The sequence below is a fragment of the Symphalangus syndactylus genome, chromosome 15 (assembly GCF_028878055.3).
Source record: "Symphalangus syndactylus isolate Jambi chromosome 15, NHGRI_mSymSyn1-v2.1_pri, whole genome shotgun sequence".
Classification (NCBI taxonomy): Eukaryota; Metazoa; Chordata; class Mammalia; order Primates; family Hylobatidae; genus Symphalangus; species Symphalangus syndactylus.
Window position 1 is genome coordinate 94898233 of NC_072437.2, and position 24481 is coordinate 94922713.

A 24481-nucleotide genomic window follows, 5' to 3' on the forward strand; every position below is an offset into this window, starting at 1 on the left:
ATTCCTCAAAAAGTGCACAGAGGTATAATACAGCAATTCCATTAAGGTCAATGCTCAAGATAAAGGAAAGCAAGTGTCCACATGAAAATGTACACCAATGTTCACAGTAGCATTATTCATAATAGCCAAAAAGCAGAAACAACCCAAACGTCCATTGACTGCTGAACGGATAAACAAAATGTGGTACATCCAGAAAAAGGAATATTATTGAGCCATAAAAAGCAATGACATTCTGACATATGCTGCAACACGGATGAACCTTGAAAACACGATGCTAAGTGAAAGAAGCCAGACATAAAGGGTCACATTCTCTGTCATTCCACTTATATGAAATGTCCAGGATAGCGATAAAAAGGAGATAAGTGGTTGTGTAGGGCTTGGCTACGGGTGGGGAATGACTGTTAATGGGTATGAGTTTCCTTTTAGGGGTCACGAAAATATTACAAAATTAGGGCGATGGCTGAATAACTCTGTGAATTTGCTAAAAAATCACTGAATTTATACTTTCAATGGGTGAGCTTTATACTATGTAAATTAGATTTATAAAACTATTTTTTGTAAAAAAAAGCTGAGAGGAGCCCAATCCAAAGGGACCCCAGTATAGTTTTCCCACTAACTATGACAGGCAGATTTGAACTTGAACTTCTATTCAAGTTCGGTTGCTAAGGCAGCACTTTCTCCCACATATTTTAATTCTGCTTCAAGTCAAAACTCTACCACCCCACTCCCCTAGAAATCAATCATCATGGCTCCAGTTGCCGTCGGTAAGAGGTTCTCCACTCTACTTGCACAAGCTATTTATTATATGTAACCACCATTCTGCTTTGAGAGCTTCAAGAGGGTGAAATTAGCTCCTATTTGATAAACTCTCCCTACAACTGCCACCTCATCTTCTGGTGTTCTGTTACATTGCAAATACAAGCTCCTGTTTTAATACGCAGCTTAAATATTTCACGGTGACAGGGCACAGAATAATAAAAATGGAGCAGGTTGCAGCATTTATTGGTTTAAATAATGCCATACACATGGTCTTTAAGCTTTTAGGTCAAAACAGCGTGTGGGGGAAGGGAACCCCTCTCACTCTGTGGGTACCTATGGCCCAGGATCTCAAAAAGAATAGGATGGCTTACATAGGTAAGCAGAAGAGTAAAAGCTCATCAGGCAGTCGAAATGGAACAGTCTCTTAGCCCAGCCCAGTATTTCCTAAGGCCATCAGGGCTCACTACCAGGGCAAAAAAGTCATCCGGGAGGATAGGAAAAGACATGCCCAACTCAGTGAGTGGGAGACAAATTTTGGGATGCTTCCCGCACTGAATGTTCGGAATGCTCACAGGGCTTGGCCGCAGCCTTTTCTCTGCCAAGACACACCTGACAGGTAAGCTCCTGCCACACTCCTGGGCATTTACAAGCTGCTGGGTACAACTCCCTGCAGGTGGACATCCCTCCCACAGATGCAACCTGGACAGTTCAGCAGTTCTAAAGAAGCCCACAAAGACAAATAAGTCTCGGGTGTGGCCAGGAGCTGGTGAGAGCAGCACAGGCTCAGGGACAGGGAGACTGACAGCCAGTAATTACCAAAGGGAATTAAGCAAGCTCTCGCAAGTCTTGGCCTCTGAATTTCTGTACTTTTTTTATGGACTTAATTTGTTCTCCTGGGCCTGAATCACTAGCTGTGTTGTTGGAATGTGCATGCCCTTGAGGGTGAAGTGGCCCTAACTTCAAGGAGGGGTTGACTCCAAAGAGCTCCCACCCAGGGGACAGCTCTTCACAGAGGGGCAAGGTGGGCGGGCACCCCACATGCCTGGCACCTGCCAGTCAGGACTCCATTGAAAAAATGGCTCTGCCCTCTTGTTTTCTCCTCTAAACTTACACAAAACTTCTCAAAGTGCTGAGAATATTTTCATCAATGTGAAATGGTCCCAACAGGCTACATCTAAAACACGAGATAATCAAGGAATGTGGTGTTGGGGAGGAGTGAGCTGATCTAATCCACTCCAGACCACAGTCTACCCTGTGCCTCTTCTGTGAGGTTCTGCTCTGTGTGGTATGGACACTGTCCTTTATAATATTTCTCCTTAAAGGAATCCATCTTTTAATAATTTAGGCAAATGTTTAAAAAACCACGATGATGTATTACTCTCATAAATGGAGCACCACCAAAATTACCTGGAATCAGGTCTTAAAACTCACATCCACCACTCGGCCTGCGAGAGCCAACTGTTTCCTGGAGGGCCCCGCGTAGCTACATCTATGGGTAGTGAGCTCTTAAGGTGCTAGTCATCTATTTTTCCTCATACACATTAGAACTCACATACCATTAAAATAAAAACGCGTGTGCATTCCCTAAAATCACCTTGCACACAGAAGTGCACAAAGCACACAGGGGAGTGACGATCTAGTCCAGGAGCTGACACACAATGGCGCTTCGCCCATTTTTGTATTGACCATGAATTATGAATGACTTTTATTTGTAAACGATTGTGTTTTTAAAGAAGGGGAAGGAGGAAAAAGAGAAAGAAGAAAAAGGAGATGATGAACATGTGACTGAGACCTTACGTGGCCGCAAAGCCTAAAATATGTACTACCTGGCCCTGTAGACCACCCGCTTGATAAGCCCTGATCAAGTCCATCCCTTTATTTTACCACAGGGCAACTCAAGTCCTAGTACACCGAGTGACTCAGAAGCACGTGAACACAGGTCTCCAGGCTTCTAAGCAAGTGAAGGAAGATTACCCAACAAGCCACCAGCTTAAATTCATCAAAACGGGTCTCTGTCCAGTCACTTTGATTCCATTTTAAGAACTGACTCCTATCTAAAGCAAACAAAAATGTGGGCTGCACAACTCATCTGACTTGTTTTTGTCCTCAGCTCAGCCGAGGGCACCTGGCTCTCTGCCCCATGTCTGAAATCGCATCCTGTTTGCCCCTAGAGCCACTCCCTGCCTTCCCCACTACACGGCCCACCTGTGTGCATCCCGAGCTCTCTGGGCACTGGCAGGGAGGAGTGAGGCGAGGGAGGACCCTCTCTGCGGGCTGTCTCATGGGAGATCGACCCTTCACAAAGCCAGCTGCAGCCTCAAAACTGTCCCTTCCCCTCAGGTTGAGGGTGTTAGAAGTGGTCAGGGCCCCCTCACTACTCCAGGCTGTGAACCCCCTGCCCTGCCTTTGTAAAAAGTCACTTTATTTAAACTCACCTCAAACTGCCCAACCTGAGAACGCACTCTGCTCCCTGTACGGCCGCTGATGGCAACAGCCTTAGGGGCAGTGAGCTCTGGATGTCTGCAGCTACCAGGCCCACTGCAAGTGTGAGGGCTTGACCCCATGAGGCGGGGGCTGCAATAATCACATGATAGCCCTCCTCCTTCTAAATCGAGCTCCTAAGGACACCAGATTAATCACCACTACCCCATTCTCAAGAGTACCCACAGTGAGTCTAGTGATCGGTTACAACAACACACTGCACTATCAAGACAGATTTTTTAAAAATTCTTCAATGTAATGCAATAACATCTGAGCAGCTGGTATGCAGCAGACACTGTGCTAGATCTTTCACATACCTAGAAAAGCAACCATCAATCCTCATTTCATAAATGAGAACACTGAACCTCAAAGAGTTTCAGCAGTGCTTATCAGAGCTCTAAGAGGCTGAAGCAGGAGTCGCCCCAAAGGCCCATCGGATCCACCTCCAAGGCTGGCCAGGCTCCAACCAGCGAACAAAGCACACGGCTGCTGGCTAGCCTGGCCACAGACGTCCTGGTCACATTACACAAATTAAAAGAAAAACAGAACCAGAAACAAAAGTTTTCTAACATAATACAGAAGCTCCCTGAATGCCACATTCACATAATCACATTACCTGGGTGGGCCACCAGGTGAAATTACCCAGCAGCTCCCCACCTGCCTGTGAATCCTGGGGAAGCTCATTCACATGTTCCTCTGGCATTAAATGAATGGCTGCTCTGCTATGTGCAGTGGTCCCTCTGCTGAACCTCCTCTGCCCCGAACTCAGCATGGAGGAGGAGGCCAGGGCCTGCCACGTGCCTGGGTACAAAGGCCTAGCAGTTTGCATCAAGCAACGTTATTGACTTGCCATTGAATAGAAAAATTCTTTCCATGTCCCATTTCATATTTGCTCACTGGTCTGATGAGGAATCAGAAGCCCTGCCCTCACTGTGTGATCTTGAACAAGCTACTCTATGTTGCTGTTTCAGCTCTACCATCTGAAGCTGGGATAATGACAGTGTCACCCACACCCGCCCCCCTACCTCCACCTTGTTCATCCTGTGAGGCTCAAGAGACAGTGAGACAGATAGAAGTTAAACTCTCGGGTTAAACTGGATTCAAAAAATGATGGGACCGGGCACAGTGACTCATGTCTATAATCCTAGCACTTTGGGAGGCCAAGTCGGGCGGATGGATGGCTTGAGCCCTGGAGTTGGAGACCAGCCCGGGCAACATAGCAAAACCAAGTCTCTACAAAATACAGAAAAAAAAAAATTAGCGAGGGATGGTGGCTTGTGCTTATAGTCCCAGCAACCAAGGAGGCTGAGATGGAAGGATCACTTGAGCCCAGGAAGGTAGAGGCGGCCGTGAGCCATGATCACGCCACTGCACTTGGGTCTGGGCAACAAAGAGAGACTCTGTCTCAAAAAAAAAAATAAAAAAGATGGGCAAGTTATTTAATTTCTCTGAGTTTCCCTTTTCTCCTTTGCAAGATGAGGAGGTTTCAATGAATTTATGTGTGTGAAGCACTGCAGAGCACCTGGTGCATAGTATGCACTATATGTTAACTATATTACTATTATTAGTTTCTTAATGTATAAGACATCTCATTAGTAGCCAGCTTATAGATGGTGCTGTGAAGATTAAGTACCCAAAATGATAACTGTTTTTGCCATACCATATGAAGGTATTAGGCTGGTGCAAAAATAATTGCGGTTTTTGCCATTAAAATAGCAAAAATTGTATTTTGTAGTCACCAAACTACTATACAAATATACAGTTTAAAAAATAAAATAAGGCTATTGTTTGACTTATTTCCATTTGCCCTGATTCAGATAGATGGTGGAATACTTGAGGGCTGTTGCCCAGACATACTAAAATTGACTTAAAACTATTAAAAACATAAACCAAATGGGAAAATTGTAAAAACATAACATAATGACATTTTATGGCTGAATTTAATTTTAAAACATTTAAATATGTAAAGGTCCCAGGCTCTATAGCATCAACCACCAAAGCCCTTGGCAGTGCCTGAATGCGGGGTGGTGGAGGGCTGGCCGTGGCTGTGGCCTTTCTAGATCACAATGAAGTGACCACCAGACATCTGCCGGGGAGTCCTCACTCATGGATGGTCCTGCTCCACCCAGAGGCCTTTCCATCTCAGTTTGGCTTTTGGGCCAAATTTGGAAGCATTACATTTCATTAAGGAAATGAAAGGCTTTTGCTTTACCTATTCCACCAGAGGGGCGGCTTCTCCAATTTCTTCCACTCTGAACTCAGGCAGAAAAGGATTGCCCAGTCCAGAGCCACTTTCCTCCTTCCAGGAGGTCTGGACACTCACAAAGTCCAGTTATTTGTTTTGCAAACTGTGTATACATTGAATGGAAATGTTTGTTTTCCATATCCCGCTTTACGTCTCTAAAGACAAATGATTAAAGAATCATTTCAAGGGCATTTTTTGTTTTGTTCATCCCCTCCAACCTGCTTGTATTAAGCAACCTCACTTCCTGCCTTTTAACTTACATTTCTGTCCACCCATCATCCACTCTTCTTTGTTGACCTTTGCGTGTACAGTGTTGCTTCAAAAACCTTCAAAGGAAAGGTCAAAGTGAAATGTCACAAGGGAAGCAGACCTGATGGCCAGTGGCCAAGGAGGCACCAACGCCCAGGTCTGAGGCTGCCTATGGCATGCATGACACTGCCCCAAAACGCAGGTGGTGAGGGTGAAGCGGCCGCCTGTGGGTCCCAAGCACGCCTCCAAGTGCGACACGCTGTCTAGGCCACCTGGTCCCACACCAAGTCACATCTGTATCCAGAGAAGCCCAGTGGACCAGTGCGGGCCCCCCAGCCCTCAGGGCAGAGCCAGGATGTTTACACAAGAGTCACTCATTGGATTTTCTACTGCACGCACACACTGTCAATAATGGCAGGTGCCACCTAAAGGGGCAGGTGCCAGTGTAATTTAACAGGGGAGAAAAAGTACAGAGGCCACCCAGCAGGATGCTGGAAAGACAGAGGGTGGGGAGGTGGGAAGAAACACTCAGGACTCACGGCACCAGGGCGTGGGACTAGAACAAAAAGGAAGAAGACCATGTGAGGGGTAGGAGAGGAAGGACTGGCCGGATGCCGTCAGTTATCATCAATATGAAGGGAATGAGCCCAAGGTAACTCTGAAATCCTAAACTTGGATTTGGAAGCACTGAATCTGAGCTAAGGGTGGCCCTCAGTAAGGCATTGTGGCCCTACCCCTCTGGCTCCCCCAGTCATTCTCTGCCCTAGTTTGTAATCTACAAAGTGATCAGAAGCTCATAAAACATGGGCACGAGCACTACAGTTGACCAGCACTGGGCGGGGAAGGTGACCCTGGGAAACCTGCATGGGACTGCTCTCCACACACCAACCACACCAACCAGAAGCAGCCAACACACACAACCACAAGGGCCAACTCAACATGGTAACCAACATCTAAAGCTGCACAATTTGATGGAGGAAAACTCAACTTGGAAGGGTTAAGTTGTCCAGGAGAAACAGAGACAGAAGCTCGAAGCCGTCAGATCTGCCACAGACAAGTGGCTGGTAAATACAAGAAATCTTTCTTGAAAATGTAGAGAGCAAATAATCTATCCTGGAGAGAAAAACGTCATGAAACATGAAAAATGTAAATGGTTTATCTGTGCTCTAAAAACACAACGATTTAAACTGAAGTTCACTCAGGACAATACTGTCATCAAAAAATTCTTTGGTGACGACATATATCTGATAAAATATTTATATTCCTAAATGACAGTCAAAATATCCTCGGATCAAAAAGCAGTCTTGCCACACGTCCTGTGTCCAATAGAACAGATAGAACTGTCTGGCAAGCAGGTGGGGATGTGAGAATCTGAAACGAGGAACTTGGATGTGGAGCACACCCAGAGGCACGTGTCGCCGGGAGTGAGGTCCCTGGGAGAAAAGAAGGCAGCTGTTACCAGAATCACGGGGAACACCACATTCTGGGAGCTGATGGAGGAAGTAGCACACAAATGATGGGGAGGTGCAATTCTAGAGTCCAAAGGCAGACGGACTTCTCTAAAGCCAGAGAGTGTCTGACTCTGTGTGTCTGCCTTAAGGCCCACGTCTTCCCCTTTCAAAGTGCACTAGGAGCCACAAAAGACAATGTGACTCGATGGTAACTTAGCAAAGAGCTGTCAGATCAAATATAGGACTGCCCAGTTCAATCTAAATTTCATGTGAACGAGCAACAATTGGTTAATGTAAGTATGCCCCAAATATATCACAATGATGTCCCAAATATTGCCAACAAATAATCTTTTGGTATAAAAAAGTTATACTAAAAAGTATCCATTGCTTATTTATAATTCAAATTTAACTGGGCATCCAGTATTTTTCTTGCTAACCCTGGTAACCCTAGTTTGGTACTGACAGCTCAGGCCTCAGCCCTGAACACCTCCCCTTTGCCTAGCACCTTTCTAGCCGCAGACCATGAACCCTGACTTCCACAGGCATTTCTGCATATCCAGCTACTAACAAGCAATGACTCCATTCTTTGACAAGCTCTCTCACATGCTGTACATGAAGAAAGCCTCCTTCAACAGACCCAGAAAATGAGAGAATCTGTAGAAAGGAATGGCCAACCACATTAAATGTTTCAGAGACACCACAGGGGGTGAGGACTGAGAAGATATCAGGATATTGTCTAATTCAAGAGAGAGGAAATTGCAATTGTGAGCGGTTTTAGTAGAATAGTAGGAGCTTAGTTTACAAAGGGATGAAGATAGATGGTAAGAGTGTGACATTCTCTTTCGTTCACTTAATCATTAAAAAACAGGGTTCTTGGCCAACTGCCTGTGTTATCACTCTAGCTGTGGGAGTTGCCTTGCAACTTCCAGAAAGGCCTACAGAGCTCCCCATTCGGAGATGAAAGTACATTTTTTATTAATTTTCACAAATATCATTGATGCTTAATGTTGCCTAGTGCTCACATGACCAAGAACACGAACTCATCTGTGGGAGTTATGGCCCCTAAGGGCAAGAACCTGGGAAAGTCAGTGCCAGCACCTGTAGGAGCTCACCCAATACCTGTGGAACAAATGAATACATGAATGGAGGCTGTCTTCTCAAAGAGCCTGTTTTGAAATTTGAAATCTTACATAAAAATGGAAAGCCAAGGTCTAGGGTAAACCTTAACATTTCGTAGCACTCACTGGAGCAGCTAATGCTTTTTTTTTTTTTTTTTTTTTTTTTTGAGACAGAGTCTTGCTCTGTCACCAGGCTTGAGTGCAGTGGCATGATCTCAGCTCACTGCAAGCTCCGCCTCCCGGGTTCAAGCAATTCCCCTGCCTCAGCCTCCCAAGTAGCTGGCACTACAGGTGCACGCCACCATGCCCAGCTAATTTTTTTGTATTTTAGTATAGACAGGGTTTCACCATGTTGGCCAGGATGGTCTCGATCTCCTGACCTAGTGATCCGCCTGCCTCAGCCTCCCAAAGTCCTGGAATTACAGGCATGAGCCACAGTGCGCGGCCGGAGTAGCTAATATTCTTTACTTTTTAACCAGTCTGTCAGCAGAGGATTATTTACAGCACAAATCACAAGTATCTGTCCTGGGCCCAAACCAAACAAATGAACAAAAACACCTGTTCCACCTAATGAAGCATATGCTAAGATTCACAAAAATAAAGCAGAGAAGAAAAGCTACCACTTCCTAAACTCAAGCTAATCTTGTTCAGAAGGCACTTTTTCTAGGCCCCTTTGTGTAACCGTTGCAACTGTTCTTTAGTTACAGGAGCATTTAATCAAACAAACATCTAAGAACACCATGATTTTCTAATTTATACATAAAGGTATTATTCTACCCAGTGCCAATTTCTCTTGATCTGTGCTGGAAGAATGCCCAGGCAGATCTTCTCAAAACAGTAAACTCAAACAACAAAAAAAGAAGAAGACATAGTTTTAAAAGCCGAGTACTGTATACTGCTTCTAACTTATGATAAATCCCCAGTATATTTTGAATTTTTAAAAGAAACCTTTACTTGTTTTGCTTCTGTAAACTTTCCTTTGTGCTAAAGGACCCAACTTTAGAATTTACAAACTTAAATAAGAGTCTGACCTAAAGGTGTATTTAGCTCTTGGATATGCTATTAAATATTACTTGTCATAAAACAAATGTGCCATATTCTGCCCCTGAATCCCCTAAAATATCTAGTTTTAGGTATTTTATGACACAGTTAACAATGAGCCTAAAAGTAAGTCTATGTACAAACTAAACTAAAGGTTTTTCATACCAATGTCTAAAAAGTTTAGATTTCAAATGTAGTCTGTTTTCAATACAGTACAAACTTTTTCAAAGTTGGCCCAAAGAAAGAGATTTCTATCCCTGCTTGAGGGACATGAGTGTCCACTGTGGTCACCTGCCCCTGCCTTGCAACTTCCAGAAAGGCCTACAGAGCTCCCCATTCAGAGCTGAAAGGACATTTTTTATTAATTTTCACCAAATATCATTAATGCTTAATGTTGCTTAGTGCTCACATGAACAAGAACATGAACACATGGCTTGATAACTGGTAGAGTTATCAAGAAATTTAGGCCAGGTGTGGTAGCTCATGCCTATAAGCCTAGCACTCTGGGAGGCTGAAATAGGAGGACCCCTTGAGGCCAGGAGTTTGAGAATAGCTTGGAGAACATAGCAAGGCTCTGTCTCTACAAAAACTATTCTAAAAAATTAACCAGGTGTGGTGGAATGCACCTGTAGTCCCAGTTATTCGGGAAGCTGAGGCAGGAGGATTGCTTCAACTCAGGAGGTTAAGGGTGCAGTGAGCTGTGATCACGCCACTGCACTTCGGCCTGGGCATCAGTATGAGATCCTGTCTCTAAACAAAAAAAAAGGAAAGAAAACAAAAGAAATTTAAAGCTTCCTGCAGGTAGGAAGAACCACACAAACTATATTCAGATAAGACTGAACAATTTTCTAACAGCAGAGAACTAGGTAATGCAACTGACATGGTGTTGAAATTGGGAATCAGTTACTTGCATTGTACACTGTTTCTCAGGGTCATACTCTCCCTACGTTCCAAAGGCTGACACCAATAGTACCAAGTTCAAATCAAACCTATACTTGGTGGAGCTGCAGAAAGTGAGAGAAGGAGGGGACAGGACAGGATGTCTGGGCCATCCCAATGGTCCACTTGGTCTGTTCATTTGCTGAGCAGCCTTGTTCCATGAATGCCCTGTGGGCTTCCAGGACAACAGATGCACCATCTCTAGTGCCATTTAAAACTAAATGAAAGAATGAGGAGGAAAAAAAAAGGAAACTGTTATCTGCTGCCCAACTGATAAATGCGCAGCTCTGTACTGAGAATTGGCCAACCATTTCTCGGTTCTCAGACACCCCGGAAGGTGGCACCAGGCGAGTGGGCAGAGGAAGGCCTGGAGCAGGTTCCTACAGCTGCTCAGTACCAGAGACCACGCTAGAACCCAGGTCTGTCTGGCGCCAACACCTCTGCTCCTCTTCCCATTCAGGTAGCTCTGGGTCAGAGGGGCCCTGGTCCTAGCCTGTCACCTCCATCGCTGGTTGTCTTTTTTTAATCACCTAAATTTAAATATCACTACAGAAGTTTACAAATTCCTTTATCCAGAGTGAAACAAAAGGTCAATTCTAAAATTCAAATGAAATTTGGCATAAGGTCTTTTACTGTAGCCTGAATCGGCAAAAGGTACAGTGAACTCAATGGTCGGATGGGGCAGGGGCTTCCTCTCCCTGCACCTCAGCAGCCACCTTCTCTGCCAGCCACTTTGTTGCTGAAGATGTCTGGGGCTTTTCTCCACACCTCAAGCTGGTGGCCGGGCTGGCATCCAGCTCTGACTCTGAACTCCCACCCAACTGGGTCAGGGTTAGCCAGAGCCAGGCGCCAGATTCAGCAGGCTCCCACAGTTGGAGCCAAATGCACCAGTCAGCTCCAAGTATCTCACTGGTGAGGGGGTTGGTGAGGCTGTGGACGAAGCTGGGTGCCCAGTGCAGGAGAAGCGACACTAACTGAAGAGTGGCAGTGTCTTCTGGGCATGTGGCTCTGGGAAGTCCCAAGTAAAGGGGGACAGGTGGAAAACAGGGAGAACAGGGAAATCTGGAGAGATTTCCCTGGAGAACAGGGAAATCTGAAATTTGGCTCCAGGAGAGTTGTGTCCATGCTGGGGCTGCAATTTGCTTGACAATGATGTGCAGAATGCAAGCCAGGCAGCTCTGATGGGCCTCTTGGCCACCAAGTTGTCCTGCTCCTCGCTGAAATGCCACATAGCCTGTATTTGGAGGGCCAAGATCACAAGAAATAATATCTTGGTCAACCTCAGTCGCCTCTGGCCGAGTGTCCTGTCTTTGGAGGAGCTCACAAAGCAGGCTTTGTCGGCTGGCATGTCCCATGATAGCATTTGCAAAAGATTTGTGATCACCCCAAGCACCACTAGCCCCCGCGTGCTAGGCAACCACGGAGAACCACGTTCTTCTGGAGTCCGAGAACCCTCTCCTCCTCCACTCCCTCTGCTTGGGTCAGTTTGTCACCAGCTGTGGAAACTCCTGTTTGCTTTTCATTTACTCTAAAACAAACATTTGCAAGTTCTGACAAGGAACACGTGCTGACTTCTAGAGCTGGTCACGTCTGTGGTTCTCCTTGCTGTGGCCTGTGGCACTGGAGACTCTGAGGGCATCTCTTACTCTTATCTTCGGGATCTGTCAGTCAACCCTCTTAGGAAGTCCTTGCCATCCCCAAACAAAAGCCAAGCCTTCTTGGGGGCTGGCAAATGAGATTTCCCCTCTCCTTTAGCACAACCCTTATCAGATTTCTGTCCAGAGAGCAGATATTTAAGACATCTGAACTTGGGCTGCACAACTGAAGTTTTTTTTTTTTTTTTTTTTTGCAAATTGAACTCTTTGCTATCCTTTGTCCTATTGCAAACCTTACGTGAACTCAGTGGCACAGCCGAATGTGCTCTGTCCAATCCAAGGGCGTGTTATTTTAATACACACACATCTGTAAGTGTAAATAAGAATACCCTGTCATCGGCAGGATCACATCTGCTAAGGCAAACCTAAAGGACCTTGGGCAAACATTGTGAGGCCCAGGAAAGGTGCCGGGTGTCCACCATCTGTCCCCAGCTGAGTCTACCCAGACCCCAGCCGTGGTTCAGGATCCCTGGAAAGGCTGCAGAGAGGAACGCAAATCTGGCACAATCCGCTCTGAACTATTTCTTCCTGGAAAGGACACGGCGAGCTACTGGGTCAACCGGGCACCCCGGGTAGCTCTTGCCCGGTGCCTTTTCACTGGGTACTCTGAGAGCTCCAAGCCCACTAAGGATCCACCAATGCTGGAAACGTGATCCCTCAATACCTCGGCTCCCTGTCACAGCCTGTCAAAAGCCACAGACTTTAATGACTCCTCTTGTTCTCAGAGCCAAGGCCTCTTTCCACAGCCCTGCCCTTCTCTCCACAGGCGGGGCCTGGCGGCAGGCAAGAACTCTCGCTCTCACACATCTTTTAATATTGCCTTTTTCTTCATTCCACTGGGGAAAAGTATGTTCCTCAGGAGGGCAGAAGAGAAACAGATACAAGTGGTGCCACCATGAAGGGTTTTCTAAAAGAAACCTTTCAGGCAGCAGACAGCTCTCTCTAGATATCTCAACACAGAGCTTCGGCCAGACTCTGCTGTGGAAATGCCTCATCCTCAATTCAAGCTGGGTCTCTTTCCTTTGATGAAGCCTGTATATATTTTGATGTGTATGGCTCACTAACTCTTTTGAAAAATAACTTCTCTCAGGCTTCCTCCCTGGTGAGATAGTATGGAACTGAAACTTCTCATGGCCTATCCCGACATTCCAAACTCCACCTGAGGCGCCCCGCACAACAGGACACCGCGGCCAGGGATCTGACACCAGGAAATGGCTGCCCCTGTCATGAATGGATAAGCATCCACTAGCATTTTTTTTTTTTTTTTTTTTTGAGGTGGAGTCTCACTCTGTTGCCCAGACTGGAATGCAGTGGCGCAATCTTGGTTCACTGCAACCTCCGCCTCCTGGGTTCAAGCGATTCTCTTGCCTCAGCCTCCCGAGTAGCTGGGACTACAGGCACACACCACCCTGCCTGGCTAATTTTTTTATATTTTTATTAGAGACAGGGTTTCGCCATGTTGGCCAGGCTGGTCTCAAACTCCTGACCTCAGGTGATCCACCCACCTTGGCCTTCCAAAGTGCTACCGCACCTGGCCAGCATCCACTAGCTTTTCATCAGACCATGAAATGTTTGGTCCATGACTGCTCACTCTTTCCAGAGCTGCATTGGAAATACACTATTCTGAATGGCCCAAGTTCCTCCGGAGTATTCCTCTGATGGGGCACAAACCTGGTGGACCACATGCATGCTGGTACCAAGTGCTTTTTATTTTTACGGGAGCCATTCTGCTCCTTCTGGTCGAACTGGTGCCCTGCTCAATGTTTCTGGGCTAACACAGGCAAAGTAACACTTCTCTAGTAGAGGTCTCTGTCATCGTCCTCCTACCAGACCCTTTGTTCCTACTAGATCTGATCGTGATCGTTCCCACTCAACATCCACTTTCACAGCATGGCCACCAAACTGCTCAGAGCTCTTTGGCGAATCCATAATCATGGAATGTCCCTGACTTCCTGTTTAGGGCTGGAAACCTCACAGAGGATAGCATCTTAGTGCAAGCTCTTCAGAGCCCCAAGGCAAAAAATGTGGCCTGGAGTACCTGCCTCTTGCCCAGGATCACATGAGTCCATGGCTGAGCCTGTGGGGTGAAGGTCTCTCTAACGCCAGGCTGTGACTGCTGAGGGGCCAGTGAATCCGGGAACTGCCATGCAGCAAGTGTGATAAGTCCCCAGGAGGACTTCCGAGGCCAGGCAGGAGGGGACAGCAGAGGGGACATGTCTGGGCTCTCAGGCTCCAAGGTACTTCAAGCTCTGTTAAGAGTCCAGGACTCCTACACCGTGCTTCCTCTCTGCTTTTCTACACTTAGAAGAAGTGCCTTCATAACTGCCTCCCTGTTTTGAGATCTGTTCCATGTTACCCCTCCTCAGGCCCAGACAATACATAAACACATGCGGAGAACACACTTTCAATGGCTGGCAGAGCCTCCTCCTTCATAGGCCTTTTTCACACCTGGAAACAAGTCTTAATTTCCTCACATGGCTGCTTCACTAAACAATCAAGACATGTCTCCTTACCTGATTGATTTTCTCTCTCCGTCAAGGTGATAAAGCAGAGAGACTATTCCTGGGCCCAATTGCAAAGTTTCACCCATGGAATATATTGTTAATCTTAACGCCTGCTGAGGCAAATGAATAATATGCCAGTTTCTAGAGACTGAAAAGTGTTAAGAAGGTGATTAAAAGCTACCCTCTACATTCCTGCAAGAAGTACCATACAAACGAAATCAGATTTCCCCAAAGAAGCAACGCCATGATGGGATTTTCAAAAAGGCAATACACGCATGGCTCAAAAATTCAAAAGCTACCCAAAGTCACAGGGTAAACCGCAAGTGCCCTCTATCCCCTGAACCCCACATTCCCACCACCGCCAGAGCCTCTCGGAGAAGGGCCAGCCTTGGCTCACATTTTACAGAAGTGATCTCAAGTTCTGAGTTTTAAAGAAAAATGTAAATAACATGTTTCTATGCTACTTAACAGAAATAGGATATTTCTGATGAACTCTTTAGCCTTCTAAAGGAGTTTATGAATTAATGAATCAGGCAACAGAGAAAAATAAAAATCACATACAACTGAGCTTAAGAACGCTCCATTCCCATGACATCCCGACCCCGCCCCCACCGTCGCTTCTCCCCCTGTGAGAAGGTACAAGAAAACCATTTTGATCAAGGAATGTACTGGGAGTTTTCAAAGGCGTTTGCAGAAAACACAGAAGCTTGGGCCCCCTTCAAAGCCTTCCGAGAGACCGATCTACTTTGCTCTCGTTTCTTACTTTCAGTGTCCCCGTGCAAACCCCTGTGCTAGGCATAAAGCTCTGAAGTAAACATAGGTCAGACACAGCCAAGGTTTCCCTGAATACTCGTGCCCAGCACCTTTGGGGTGACAGAGATGTGCGGGAGCCATGCTTGCGCACCCCATTACCTTTAGCCAGCCACTTCTAAGACTTTTAAAGAACCAAATATAAGTCAGCTGCAAAGAGGCTTAAACACTGGAGCATACATCCAAGCGTGTGCCGTCCACTCTAAGTAGCATTCTGGTTTAAGGTCTTACGGGCAAGGGTCCCTGGAACTTCACCCCAGCGCTAGCTCTGGCAGTGCCATGCCTGCCCCTGAGGCACATCTCCAAGACAGGTTCATCTCCCACCTCGCCTGCCCGGTAATTAGAAACCTCCTGACATCCGCCTCTTCCATTAAGAATTTCCTGAGGATGAGGAACAAGTAGCAACCTCTCCTTCGCCCATTTCACCACCCCCAGCCTTCTGGAGGAATCACTTTGCATGTTAATTTACACCTACTCCTTTAGCAGGAAAATACCAACACATTTCTGTGCAACCTCAGGAATGGGATTTTTCTTCTGGGAGAAACCTCCCTGAAGGCTGGGGCTTAACCCTTTACACACCAATCCTAATTGCAACTCATGTTTATTGCACTCTCGTGCTAAGCCTGGCAAGGTGCTAAAAGCTTCAATCCTTAATATAACCTACAAGAGGGGGACTGTAAGTTTCTCCATTTTTCATATGAGGAAACTGAGGCACAGAGTTGCATGTGGGTGTACAACACAGACCTCCTGAAATGAGGAGGGCTGCTTGCCACTCGGCTCATTATCCCTGACGGCAGTAGTTACTGAGTTCTTGCCTCTCTTCCATGGGTGTTCTGTCCTTGTCCTCACTGCCAAGCCCTTGGCTATCACTCCTTGCTGGTGCCAGGAGCCCCGCCTCTGCTGCCAAATTTGCACATCCTATCTGCAGATGGCTGTAAAGCAATAACCAAGCTGGGCCAGAATGAGTGCACAGGCTATGACTGGGCCACCACACCCCTGCCGTCCCAAGTCCACTAACGTAAATGGGCTCTGGGACAGCAGCCTCTTCAGTTGAGTTGAAAAGATCATTTTGAGCATCTACTTCATACCAGGCACTGCTCTTGGTACAGGAGGCACAAAGACACAGGCATCCGAGACCCTCAGAGAGATGTGGTCTAATGGGCAGATCAAGTCTCCCTGCAGTTGTTCCAGGTTCCGGCAGTTCTGGAGGTACTGGCTACTCCAAGTGACCCTGAGAGCTGGTTAGAAATGCAATCTCTCAGACCCCCTCCCTGAGCTACCAAATCAGAATGTGCATTTCAGGAGATCCCCAGGGGAGGATTTGTACGCACGTGTGGTCTAGACAGTTTAAAGATACCCACAGTATGACCTTAGGATATGAAAGGCACTATTATATTATGCCAAGTACTTAACTTGCACACTCGCTGAGATACGTTCCTTCTATCCTTACTTATCCCGCCCCTACTGCCACTTCTGCCCAATCCATATGACTTTACCTACCTACATGCTCTTTAGATAGCAATGAAGGAGTAACAGTCATAATGAACAGTCATGTTACAAAATGCACCCAATGTACACAACTACAATGGAAATGTTTCCTGCTTTGTGTGCTACATTTCCAGAAACAATACGCTCCAGTTAGTCTTCCCCCCAGGTTTAACTTTTTAACCTTTTATTTTACACAGCTTGCATCTTTAGGTGCAGGCCCTTCGTTAGGTCTAGACCTGGCAGCAATGTGGCCTTCAGGCCCCACCCTAGAACCATAAAGGAACCCACACCCATGCCCGCATGCACAGTAAAGTGTGCCCCCACAGTTCTGTTCCTTCAAGGAAGTCTAGCAACAAGGGCAATTCCAGGAAAAGGGAAGGGAACTCAAATGTTCGAGTCACTGCTCATTTGGACATGGGGCAGTATTGCTTGCTCCCACAAAGCATCGTGTTGAGAAACCCATGCTTTCCCTCTGTCCCTGCTCCCAAGTGCCTCCCCAGGGCAGAATCGTGCTTTCTTCCTTCACATAGCAGGACACTTTGCTGGAAAGAGACTCTTGCTGGGACCTCTGTGGGTCAAGGCCAGCAGCTCTTAGTAGACTTCAACTCTTCCAGCAACTCAAACTCTATGCAGGGTGACTCAGCAAGACCTCCCTTGCAGATGCTCCACACAGGATCACTCACGGGCAATCAGGAGCCGCAGGAAAGTGATTTGGATTTGTGCAGAGAGCTTTCTCCTCCCCTGGCCACTGCCCTACTCCAAATCACCCAAGAAACATGAGACGGCAACGCCCTCACCTTGACTCATCAGACCACAGGGTCTTTCAGTAATTAGGCCTGAATCCCAGCACAAATTAGATCTGATAATTTTCTAAAATTCTAATTGTATCAAACTCTGAGACCAGCAAGACAGACATTCTTCCCAGTTCAATAAAATTACTCAAAGAACTAATGAATGCTCTTGCTTAATTTCTCCCAAGATTGCCCTCTGGAAAGAAAGCAATCTGAAAAAAGAAATGTCTTCCAACAAAAGTTAAAAAAAAAAAAAAACCTAGCTGCTGAAACTGTGAGGTTATAGATTTGCGGGGGAAGTGTGGTACACTTGCAATAACACAGTCCTCATTTATTTCAAACATTAACATATATAACAGCACCAGATCAAGTTCATGAGGTTTCTTCTCAAATACCTACAATGGTGGTGGTAATATTTGTAACTTTTTTTTTCTTTTTTTTTTTTTTGAGACGGAGTCTCACTCTGTTGCCCAGGCTGGAGTGCAATGGCACGATCTCGTCTCACTACAACCTCCACCTCCTGGGCTCAAGCGATTCTCCTGCCTCAGCCTCCCGAGTAGCTGGGACCCAGCTCTCTGCTAGGACTACAGCTACTTGGCAGCTGTACTGCGCCACCACGCCCAGCTAATTTTTTGCATTTTTAGTAGAGACAGGGTTTCACCATATTGGCCAGGCTGGTCTCGAACTCCTGACCTCAGGTGATCTCCCTGCCTCGGCCTCCCAAAGTGCTGGGATTATAGGTATGAGCCACTGCACCTGGCCAATATTTGTAACTTCTATATGAATTTTTAAGAATACTGTAAAGTAAGTACTCTGAGTTCTCACAACAAATTTATTTTTATTGAGAAGCATAGTAAATAAAAGAAACTTCCAAAGAACAAGGACAGACATTTGCACATTGTTTCAATAAATGAGGCCATTTATCTTGTTCTAGTTCTGTCATTGTACCTTTGTTAGGCAGAGTCAATTCCCTTGATTTACAATTGTTTTGTGAATTATATACACAGACTTAAAGACATTTATTTTCTAAGAAAAAAAAAGAAAAAACATTCAAGCATTTCTTAAGCAAAAATCCATCCAACCTTTTCAAGAACTATTTAATGGTATGGCTGCTATTGTTAATATAGTTTCAATACCGTTCGATTTTAACCCATCAGATTTAGTCAAAAAATAACATTTCTATGAGTATCTTTTCTCACTCTTCTTCTCAAAAATCCTTAACTCTTTCAGATAGGTTCTTCGTCGCATCACACTGAATAAAATAAACTCAAAGAAAATCAGAGCACTGAAATTAATAAACGTATGGCCCATTTCTAAAAGCTCACATACAGCCTGACCAGGCCACCTTTGGGACACCACTGTGTCAGGTTAACTAAGGACAGATACCCCAGTTTGCATAAGCAAACCACACTGGGGAATTCACACAGGTCTGCCCTGAAAACCTAGTCACTTTCTTGGGCATCATCACAGAGAATAATGTCCCCTTCAGTCAGAAACCCTCAAATCACCACAAAAAGAAACCTCGACTCTTCAACTTTCTTTGCCCTAACTGGTCTGGATGGAAATTGACTCCCATCCCCTAGTGCCAGCAGTGAACAAGAAATTCAGGACAACGCGGTGGAGTTGCAGGTGAGGTGTGGCTCATATGTCTAAACCTAGTGTGTTTCGCAAACTCCAAGTTGCCACCAGGAATTTATCTTGTAATGAAGTAGAAAAGAATAAAAATTATCTCAGTGTATCACAGACAGTAAAAATGAGTACTGTTTCATAAAAATTTTCATTTTATCTATATATCAGTATGTGTGCCTCTGTGTGTGTACTTGATCACAATGTAAATTTAGTTCTTATTGTAGACTGCTGTCAAAGAGGTTTAAAAACTGCCATCCTCGGGAACACCCAGTGAGTACCAGTGTGTGCGGGTAACCAGTAGTCCCATCCCAAACAGCCCAGAGAAAGGCTTTCCCAGCACCGGGCTTCCAGAATCCTGTGCTAAGCTGACAGTACAGAAGAGGCAGCCAACAGGGCTCTGAATCCCAAGTGCCTGAAGGAGGAATGAAACAATCTCACCAGAGAGGAAAGGACAGCTGTGACAGTCACCCTCCCTGAACAAGACCACTGAGACCAGGGATGGACATCTTCCAAGCTAACCTACAGTGCAGGTAAGAATGGGAAGCTGCATTTTTAGATAACTATCCATTAGAAACCAGGACGACATATGAACAGTGTATCTTGGTAGCCTTGGATGCTCAAGGATGAGAAACCTTGGGCAAATCAGGCAAAAATTCTCAACCACAGGACAAGACAAACTGGCCCAAAGCTTCCTTAGCTACAGAGTAAGTAAGAAGAAACTGTAATTCTACCCCATCTGGGAACATTAGGAAAAAGGCAACATTCTGATACTCTGATTTCAGTAGAACCGGATTCTTCCAAAAATACAAATGTCAACGTCACCCATTCACAGTATAATTTGTACCAAAGTGCAAAATGGGGTACATATGTGTGCCAAAGAACAAAATCCACCAGAACTGAGCTGCCAGGGCAAAATTATAACAGAAACTTAAAATAATATATTGTCCCATCCACCTGCCAAAACATTAGCTCAAAGACATTCCTCCTTTAAATAGTTTTACTTATTATAAGAATAATCATTCAATAAATATTTCTTGAGCACTATTTTAGGTGCCACAAACACTGCAGTGAGAAAAACAAAGTCCAATTTTTCCAGTCTTTTCTTTCTGTGCAAATACATCTATCTCATTAAGATAACACCGAACATGGAAAATTGCACCCAGATGGTTTCACGTTTAACATTAAAGTTTCTCCCATAAAATGAAATGCTCTTTGAAAACACCATTCTTACTGGCTACATAATATTCTAACATGGAAATGGTATCACGATTTACTGAAAGACACTCCCAAATGCTTACCACAAGATAAAAACACAAAGGAGAGACATCATTAAATAGAACGTTAGACCTAGATTCAGAGCCTTAAGGAAAAAGAAGAAAAAAAAGGAAAATACAATCTTACGAATCTCAGAGACCCCACTATTTTCCTCCACAGGGATGAATATTCACGTCCACACCACTGGCCACATCAAGCTCTGATTTGTGCATCTCCCTTTATAAGCCCCACTCCCTCTTTGATCGAAGAGAACATTGTCTGCACAGAACAATACGTTTTCATTTCAATTTCCCTTCTTTTCAGGAAAGGAAATGTTTGCACTTCAAAGGGTTTCTTTGAAGAGTAGCCCTTCAGCTCTGGCCCGTCCAGGTTGGGCGTTACGTGGACTCAGCGGGGTGTGTGGAGTCTGGGCGGCTGCCCACCGAAGTCACTCTCAAGGCCAGCTCCTTCAAGGAGAGGGTCTGGGGCCGGAGTAGAAAAAACAAACACATGGAAAAATACTCAAGGCTTTTGATCATGACCTTCAGAGGCCCGTTTTCACACATAGCATAGACTTACAGTTCAGGGAAACTGAGGTACACATGATGGGGAGCTGAGGACAATGACGTAGTAGCTTCTAAGAACAAAATCCTTCCAGAAACCAGACTCGCTTAGCAAAGACCCCATTCTGGGCCAGGAAAGGGGAGAGCCACTCTCAGTCACAGCTATTATGGCGAAGGGACCACCTCAGCTGACTAAGCAGGGAAGCGAGATCCAAACTTCACTACCTGCACCAGTTTTAAAACCTTTCCCTAGGAACTTTTGAGAAGCACAGTCATTGGCAAACAGCAAACTTCACATGGCAAAATTTCACATTTTATTTCTTCCGTAGCCCACTGGTAGGGGCCAAGAGGCTCATTAAAAGGCAAGTCTAACAACCACATGAAACATCCAAGAGCTCACTGATACGGGGCCAGTGCTGTTTCCCTCAATCACGCTCCAGGCCCCATCCTTAACCTCTGCCAAGTCCAGGAAGCAAGGGGTATAGACCAGACAAGAGTGGGCCTGCAACATTTCTTTTCAAGTCTCAAACAAGTTCTGGATATTTATTAAGGATCTCCACCCTTCCCCACCCGGAGGATATGCACCACAAAGGCACCACCAAGGCTGGTTAAGCCCGCCTGCTCGGTGGGCACCTGCCCAAGGGGTGGGCAGGAGCATGAAAGACCGCCAGCTCCAGACAGGGGCCGGCTCCTCCCACAGCCCCAGGACTCGGCTGCGGGGCTCCTGGCTAGTGTGTGGGTGGTGGAGGGACCACGGGTCTGGGTGGCCAGGTCACCAGAGCTGAAGGAGCTGAAGGAGAAAGTCTTCCCACCACCTTTCTGGTTGATCACTCAGTCTGAGCTGGAATTATGAATGGGTTTTATTTTCTCCTTCTTTTAATTTTCTGTAGTTTCCAAATTTTCCACAATAAACATTCTAACTTTTAGAAACACTTTTTCTTGAAAAGGCTTATGAGGTAGAAAATTACAGCTCTTTTGAAAGAACCCCCACACTGCACAACTCCTTCCCCAAAAACACTTAGCTATAAAGGACATTATGTGGACGACTGCAAGTCAAATATGGACTGTGGCCTAGATCGCAGGGTTGTATTAATGTTAAATTTCCTGACTTTGCTATTGTACCGTGGTTATGTGAGAGAAGGTCCTTGTTCTTAGGAAATATACACTGAAGTATAGAGGGCAAATAAAAGGGCATGACGTCTTCGGCTTACTCTCAAATGGTTCAGAAAAAAATGTATGTGTCTGTGTGCATGTGAGTTTGTGTGTGGGTGGAGAGAGAATGGAAGGAGGCAAAACATAAACCACCTGTGCATCTGAGAGAGGGTACTCAGGAGTTCCTTGCACTCCTGCAACTTTTCTTTCCTTTTCTTTCTTTCTTTTTTTTTGAGACAGTATCTCACTCCGTTACCCAGGCTGGAGTGCAGTGGTGTGATCTCAGCTCACTGCAACCTCCGCCTCCCAGGTTCAAGTGATTCCTGTGTCTCAGCCTCCCGAGTAGCTGTGACTACAGGCATGCACCACCAACACCAGGCTAACTTTTGTATTTTTCATAGACATGAGTTTCACCATGTTGGCCAGGGCTGGTCTCAAACTCCCGGCCTCAAGTGATCTGTTTGCCTCGGCCTCCCAAAGTGCTGGGATTACAGGCATGAGCCACCATGTCTGGCCTCTGCAACTTTTCTTTAAGTTTGAAACGTTATCCAAAAACTGCTGAAAAAGAAAAGGGGAAAAGGAGAAGGGCAAAAGGGGTGAGGGAAGAGTTCTCCTAACTCTAACTGCCAGTCTTTCCCAGGGGGCCTTCATGGGGTCCCAGAAACTGCACCCTAACGCCCCCAGCTCCTGGACCAGGCCTCATCCCAAGGGAGGGCAGGAGGCGTCCCTGACACTGTGGAAAAGCTGCGGGCCACGAAGACACACCCAAGTCACTTTAGGGAAGATGGGCCCTTGCTGCAGGCCCTGGTGTGGACAGCTCCTGCCCCAGCCTCTCTGAGAGTGTTAAAGATGCATCCTCTAAGGAAAGGGGGCACCTCCGCAAGATATTGTAGAAATTAGCAAAGCCAAGCCAAGGGCAGGATGACAGCGGCCACTGGCCTTAAGAAGGATGGAATACAGAAAAGGAAGCTGACTTTCCCCTACGAACAGTCTCTGGTTTCCACAAGGTGGAGATGGAGGTGGAGTGTGGGCATGGCTGGATGGTGACAAATCAAACAAGGCTCTGTTGTGGTCTGGGCAATAGGCATGGCATCCAGCCAAAGGCTGGTGATGTAAATGCCAAACTACTGACCCAGAAAGAATGCAGCCCAGCCTCTGTCACACACACCAGCTCCTGACACTGGCCACGTCCCAACGCAGCTGCCCCAAGGACCTCAGGGCTCCCGCTGTGCCAGGTGCCTGGACTTGGGTGGGGAAGACCTGCGTTCAGAGACAGCAGAGGGAAATCAGGGCAAAGAGAGGGGAGGCAGGGTGCCATCCAGCATTGGGGCGGGTGACCGGTGCCAGCACCACCTGGACTCAGCCAGAAACAGAGGGATGCAGGCAGATGGGCTTCAGATCTGTCTGCCTTCCACTCACTGTACACGGGGCAGGCCAGGCCAGGCCTATCCCGAGACAGACTGGAGTCCAGGTACAGGCAGACATCTGGGTTCCAATCTTCACTCTGCCACTGACTGCCTACCTGTGTGCCCGTGGGCCACCTGCCTCCCCCTCTCCCCATCAGTCAAAGCAGAAGGGCCAACCCCACTGGGTGATTAGGAGGATTCAAATGAAACATAGATAAAGTGCAGAGTACATGGTGAGCACTAAATAAGTGCTTGCAACGATTGACCTTACCTAGCCCCGGGGCCCCTCCCTTCGTTCCTACTTGGCCTAACAGACTTTGGCTAATGGCACTCGGTAGGCAGACAAGATGCAGAGAAGGACACTTCGAAGACGTTCGTAACAGATCAACTCCAGCCACTTTGTGGGGAGGATGAGCCCCTGCCTTCCCACTGCTGCCCCCAGGTGGGTGTTGCCCACCACCCCTGTCCTGTATGGAGGCATCCTATCCTACTGACCCAAGCACGGGATGAGTGAGGTGGGAAACACACAGCCCAGAGTTTCAGCTTTTCAGCTTTGCTTTCTCTAAAACCCAAGGGCTTCAGAGTAATTTGAACAAAATGTTTGGGATGACTATAGCCAGGGCAGTCACTCCCGTCCTGCCCCCCACAAAACACACACACATACACATACACATATACATACACATACACATACACACACACAGCAAACACTAAGAAAGGGGCTCAGAGCTCTGTTTCCCAGGGGTCCTAGAAGTCACTGAGCCCAAGGTGCGTGAGTCTGAGACCTAAGCAAACCTGCACCCCATGCTCAGGGAGACACCAGGATCCCAAAGAGAGATGGCTTCAAGTCCATCCAGGCAGTCAGAGCCAAAACAGCCCAGAGACTATTGTTCCTTCCCTCAGGCCTGGGACCAGATGGGATGGTGAACCTGTCAGCAGATGCCTC

The 24481-nt window shown here is 46.4% G+C and overlaps 1 protein-coding gene across 7 annotated transcripts in view; it reads right to left on the reverse strand.

Moving 5' to 3' along the window:
* The window catches only part of SLC7A1 (solute carrier family 7 member 1), an 84919-nt gene that overhangs the window by 55371 nt on the left and 5067 nt on the right, over positions 1 to 24481 (reverse strand). The window contains exon 1 of one of the 7 annotated variants that reach the window (XM_055244046.2): positions 20562 to 20737. The exons of the other annotated variants lie outside the window; for them this stretch is intronic. The gene's annotated coding sequence lies outside the window, so the exon portion shown is untranslated. Of the gene's footprint in view, positions 1 to 20561; positions 20738 to 24481 lie in introns of those variants that run through there. 7 annotated transcript variants of the gene reach the window in all.